Source organism: Sciurus vulgaris (genome assembly GCF_902686455.1).
Source record: "Sciurus vulgaris genome assembly, chromosome: 4".
Classification (NCBI taxonomy): Eukaryota; Metazoa; Chordata; class Mammalia; order Rodentia; family Sciuridae; genus Sciurus; species Sciurus vulgaris.
In genome coordinates this window covers 93,819,421-93,825,420 of record NC_136464.1, presented here as the reverse complement: position 1 = coordinate 93,825,420, position 6,000 = coordinate 93,819,421, and the positions used below count along the sequence as shown (strand labels likewise).

At 38.0% G+C, this 6,000-nt stretch overlaps 1 pseudogene across 1 annotated transcript; it reads right to left on the bottom strand.

Moving 5' to 3' along the window:
• Nucleotides 1–1,445: 1,445 nt before the first annotated feature.
• Nucleotides 1,446–2,622, bottom strand: LOC306658952 (acidic leucine-rich nuclear phosphoprotein 32 family member E-like; annotated as a pseudogene). The gene is made up of 2 exons: nucleotides 2,305–2,622; nucleotides 1,446–1,833 (listed from the first exon to the last, which is right to left on the bottom strand). The product of its transcript is annotated as an acidic leucine-rich nuclear phosphoprotein 32 family member E-like (transcript).
• Between the last annotated feature and the right edge of the window lie 3,378 nt (nucleotides 2,623–6,000).

Sequence of the window (6,000 nt, the reverse complement as noted above, 5' to 3'; positions counted from 1 at the left end):
CTTTTTAATGGACATTCATTGAAAATTAAGATTTATTTTAATGTTGAGTCCCTAATATTTTCCCAACTACCTATTATATTCTAATTAAATGCTATATCTGATAATGCTTTAAAATTATAGGAAGAATAACCAAAGGTTCTATTCAGAAAAATTATAAAACTGCACAGGGTTGGCATCCAAATCCTTTGAGAAGCCAACTTAATAATTTGACTGAAATGTCTCATTAAATTATCAACAGGCAATCATTCTGACTTTGAAGAATGTTGACGCTACTTCCAAAAACCTCCTCTGCTTCTTTTCTTTCTTAATTCTACAAGTATGGTCTTACAAGTTGGCAGCCAAGAAGGATTTGCAGTAAGCACAGCTTGCTGCATAAAACTGTTATCAATAGCGGTATTCAGACCTCAGCAAATTCTCAGTTTCTTACATTTTGTTTAAAACTCAGGTGGATCTGAAAAGGCGGTCGAGGTATAAGGTGAAAGGTTTTCTGAGTATCCACAAGACCCCAACTTTCTTTTGGACTAGAGAAAGTGAAATGAAAGAAGAAGGGAAGGTAATCATAAAAAAATTGCTGAGAGGAGAAAGAATGCACATCTAAAACAAAATAAACAACTGTTGGCATGTCATGATCTGCAGCCTGAAGAAAGGGCTCATCTGCATGTGTCTGCATTTCATATAAGCAGTTTTTCCTTCGAAAATAAAATCTTGGGGCTGGGGAGATAGCTCAGTTGGTAAAGTGCTTGCCTTACAAGCACAGGGCCCTGGGTTCGATGCCCAGCACCAAAAACAAAACAAAACAAAACAAAACAAACAAACAAAAAAACACCTTATCAATCACCACAAAAATCCGTGAACTATATTACTGACTAGAACCTCCTCCAAATCTACAAGCTATATTGCTGAATAGAACTTTTATTATTCTGTCTTCCAACTTCATTCATGTGACACAAACAACTCTTCCCCCACAAAAAAACAAACAAAAACCCCCAAAACCCCCACCCAGGTACCATTAGCCATTTTTTAAAAAAGTCAAAACCTTTAAACTAAAGATCCCTGGATCATCTCTAGAAAAAATAATCAACTTATTCAAGAGACTGCTGTCATTTCATATTACAACTGACTATAATTTCAGTTAATTTGTAATAGCTTTAAAATCTCATGAATAAAATTCACTAAATTGTGTAAAAGAAGTCATGCTTGAATTATGGACTGAAAATTACTGATACAATGAAGATGAATTAGAAAAATGAAAATTCTAAATATAATTAATTGCTAGAGAAATTTATTAATGGGTGAGTGTCAGTGAATTTTTTCTCTATATACCTGATCATTAACAGACTAGTAAATCTTAATTAGAGTGGTAAGGCAAAAATAGTAAAGCCACACTTTTCCTATAAAAAGTTACACATTATCTTCTGTAGGGAGAGCTATCATACATGATATGATCACTCTATTGCACACCCAGGAATCTTAGGGAATCTGGCCTTAGATGATCTATCATCTTCCTCTCCATCATCTTCAGCTTCTCCTTTCCTTTTCTTTCCCACCCAGACCTTCCTTCTCTTCCTCCTCTTCTTCCCCTTCTTCAACACAGTCATCATCCTCTTCATACTGGATTTCTTCTTTCATTAAGTATGAGAGGCCCACTTCCTCTTCTCCCTCTCCCGATTCTTAGCCTGCTTCATCTTCATCCTCCTCCTCCTCCTCTTTGGAGTCCGATGTTTTGTTATTTTCTTTATCAAATCCATGTGACTTATTGCAGCAATTCAAAAACACTTCTCTGTAATCTTTCAGGTTTGTGATCTCAGTTAAATAAGCCAAGACTTTTCAAATTAAAAAAAAATTATATTTAAAATTTTAAATGGGGGGATAAAAAAAGAGAGAGAGAAGAGAAAATAAAAAAAAAAAGGGGAGACAGAATTTCATCAAAATAGAATCAAAATAGAGGAAATATCAGTAGAGTAGATGGAGGGGACCAAGGAGGAGGAAGAAGGGAAGGGAAAAGGGAAGAACAACATACTGAATCTGACTGAGCTTTTGAATGTGCATGTATGGATGAGGCACAGTGGATCCTGGCATTGGCTCTATCCACAGGACACTAATTTAAAAAAAGAACACTGTAAATGGATTGAATTGAGGTGGGATTGATGAAATGGAGGAAGGGGACTATGGGGGTTGGGGAGTGCTGGGACTGAATTGGAGCAGTTTGGGGTCCATGCTTTTGAGATTATGTCAGGGTGTATCTTTGTATCATAACGAAAAAGAATAAATGAAAAAAATTAAAAGAGTTTCCAGAGCTTTTACTGTACTGAGTGAGGTCTTTGATTTTGTTTCCATTCATATTGAGATTGGTAAAGATTTGGACATTTTTCTGCCAGGACTTCCAAGTCTCCAGAAATTATGTTGTTACAAGTTCCAACTTGTGAATTTATTTAAGTTGGGAAGTTGGGCCAGTGAACTTAATTCCACATAAGCAATACTCAGAAACTCAAGTTCTTTAAAAGTGTCATTCAGGCCTTCAGTTTCCCATTGACACACAGGCAAGTATCAAGACTAACTCTATCTCCTCCACCAGGGCTCTGTTCCTTAATTCCATGTTTTCAATCTCTTCTTCATCTCCATGTCTTCCTCCTGCTTTTTTGCTGCTATCTCCTACTTTCCCCTTTCCTGCATTTCCCACTACCACCACCCTAAACTTTACAAGGATTTGGAAATGAATGAAGAGAAACACAGATATAAATACCCACTACCACCAGACAGATGTGGGGGAGAAAGACAAGAATAGCAGATGGAATCCAAGGAGTTGGAATTATAAAGTGGCTATCCCCACTTCTTTGCCCATGTGCGCGCGGTGCGCGCGCACACACACACACACACATACACACCCACACCCTAACAATTTCTTCCCCTTCAGGAGCTGCTCAGAGACTCTTTTGAAAGGGTCTTGGTTATTGGAATCATTTAAGGAATAGACTAAGAAGGAATGGGTATTCTGAGTGAAGAGTGATGGTGTGTTCATGAATGGTTTTTTATTGTTGCATAACAAATTACCACAAAGTTAGCATGTAAAATAGTGCCTGTTAATGATCTTGAAATTTCTTTAGGTCAGAAGTAGAGGCCCCCAAAAGCTGAGTCTTTGCTCAGGGTCTCATGTAGCTGAAATCAAGGTGTTACCTGGGCCTCGATCCTTCAGAATGGAATTCAGATCCTTGCAGTGGCGGGACCGAGATGCTTTTCTTCTCTTGGCTCTCACTGGGGTCACTGTCAGCTCCTAGAGGTCACCCAGAACTCCTGGCCATGTGGCCCCTCCACAGAACCTCTCAGACTTCTCTGTTCTCCAGGAAAGTCTCTTTTAAGGATTTGGCTTAGGTCAGGCCCACCCAGGATAATCTCCCCGTGTTTAAGTTAAAGTTCACTGGTTGGGGACCTTGGTTACATCTGTAAAATTCCTTCTGCCATAAAAGGGTTCTTAGTCTGTTTTCCGTTACTATAAAAAATGACTGTGATTGAGTAATTTATAAGGAAGAAGTCTATCTGGGCTGATGCTTTGGAGGCTGGGAAGTGCAGGAGTGTGGTGCTGGATGGCCTCCTGCTGCTCCACTCATGGTGGAGGGGAGAGGGCCAGTGGGCTTAGGCAGAAGAGGCGAAGCACGGGGGTGGACTCACTTCATAGTAACCTGCTGTTGCAACATCTGATCCAACCCCGTGAGGTCAACAGCATTAATCCACTCATGAGGACTCTGTCCCCATGACATCCCACTAGGCCCTACTTCCTGACACTGCTGCTCTGAGGACCAAGCCTTAGTGTGAGCTTTGCTAGGGGACAAACCATATTCAAATGATAGCAGAAGGTAAGAATCACAGGAGTGAGGGCCCATCATATTCACACTCCCAGGGGAGGATTATTCAGCAAGGGGTAGGAATCTAGGGGCCATCTTAGAACCCTGCCTTCCACAATGTGTGTGTATGTGCTTGTATGTGTGCAAATTTGTGCATTGATCCTCCAGGCACTGTCTTTGAAGTTAAAAAAAAAAGCAGCATAATTCACAATAGATAAGATATAGAGCCAACCTAGGTGCCCTTCAACAGGTGAATGGATAAAGAAAATGTGATATATATATGCAATGGAGTATTAGTCATAAAAAAGAATGACTTTATGATATCTGCTGGTGAATGGAGGGAACTGGAGAATATCATGCTAAGTGAAATAAGCCAGTCTCTGATATGCAGAAGCTAATCCAAAATAAGTGTTGGGGGGTGATAGAAAACAGAATAGAAAAAAGATCAGTGGAGTAGACAAAGGGGAATGAAGGGAAGAGAGGAGGAATGGGATAAGGAAAGAATGAAATGAATGGAATGAATCTGACCTAACTTTCCTGTGTACGTATATGAATATATCACAGGGAATCTCCCATCAGGTACATTCACAAGACTCTAATTTTTAAAATAAAAACTACAAGTTAATAGCAGAAAAATCAGTGTGTAAAGACCAGATTAAGGTAGTCAACATTTCTATCTTTTTAGACTTTAAAAAATATTTAATTAGCATAAGACTTGTGCATATGAGTGCAATATGATATTTCAATACACATATAAAATGTGCTGATCAAATCAGGGTAATTAGTACTTCTATCTCCTTATCATTACTTTGTGTTTGGAGTCTTCTAGGTTCTCTCTTTTGGTTATTCATAAATTATATAACAGGTTATTGTACAGTATCTTCCCCCCACTATGCTGTGAGACACTAGAACTTATTACTTCTAAATGTGTTTGGATCCCAGTTCTCCAACTTCCTCCTATCCTCTCTCCCCTCTACCTTCCCCAGCCTCTTGCAATGACTGATATTTACTCTGATTAGTTTTTAAAAAGAACATCCACAGATGAGAGAGAACATGATATTTGTCTTTCTGTGTCTGACATATTTCACTTAACAGAGTCTTTCAGTTCTAACCAGTTTGCTGCAAATGACAGTAGATCATTATTTTTTTTTAATGGATGAATAACACTCCATTGTGTTTATATACCATATTTTCTTTATCCATTCATCTGTTGATGGGTATGTGGGTTGATTCCATATCCTAGTTATTGTGCATAGCAATTAACATGGGTGTGCAGTAATCGCTTTGGTATGCTAGTTTCATTTTCCTTGGATATATACACGGATGTGCGATAGAGAGCCTTGTGCTTGCTAGGCAAATGCTCTACCACTGAGGTAAATCTTTAGCCCTATATTCTGGATGTCCATCCTTTGTCAGATGAATATTTGGCAAACTTTTTTCCTTATTTTTCAGGTTGTATCTTGGTTCTGTTGACTGTTTCCTTTTCTGTGCAGAAGTTTCTTTGTTTACCACAATCCTATTTGCCTAGTTTTACTTTTATTTCCTGTGCTTTTGGGGTCTTATCCAAAAAATCATTGCCTATTCGGATGTCTTGAAGCATTTCCCCTATATTTTCTTCTAGTAGCTTTATAGTTTAGGGTCAGTCTTCAACATTTTGAATGAAATTGATTTCTGGCCCAAGTTATTCTAGATAATTGAAAGGATTTCAACATGCTTTTCTAAAATTCAGCAAATATTTTCCAAAGAAAACTAACATCACTTATATTTTCATTTATAATAAGATGGAGAAGTTTCCCTAAAATTTAATGATGGCTGATTTGAATTGATAAAATTACTTTAAACTGAGAATATTTTATTTTTATTTATTTGGGATTCAAGTGTCTAGGAACAAACATATATGAAAAACATGTTCATTCTGTTTTATGAGTTACATATATTCTACAAGTTCATTTTACTATTATTTAGTTTAAAAACATCTTCTAGAATGTGGATCTTACTAGGTATTATATTCTAAAACAGAAAAAGAGATAGGTTCCCACAATAAACAAATGTACTGATTAACTGGGGGTTGGGGTGGCTGTGCCTTGGCTGCCTCTTCCTCCAGGATGGTGCCTGCATTGTCTCTGCAGAATTCATGACGATAGCGCAGCCTGGATGCTGG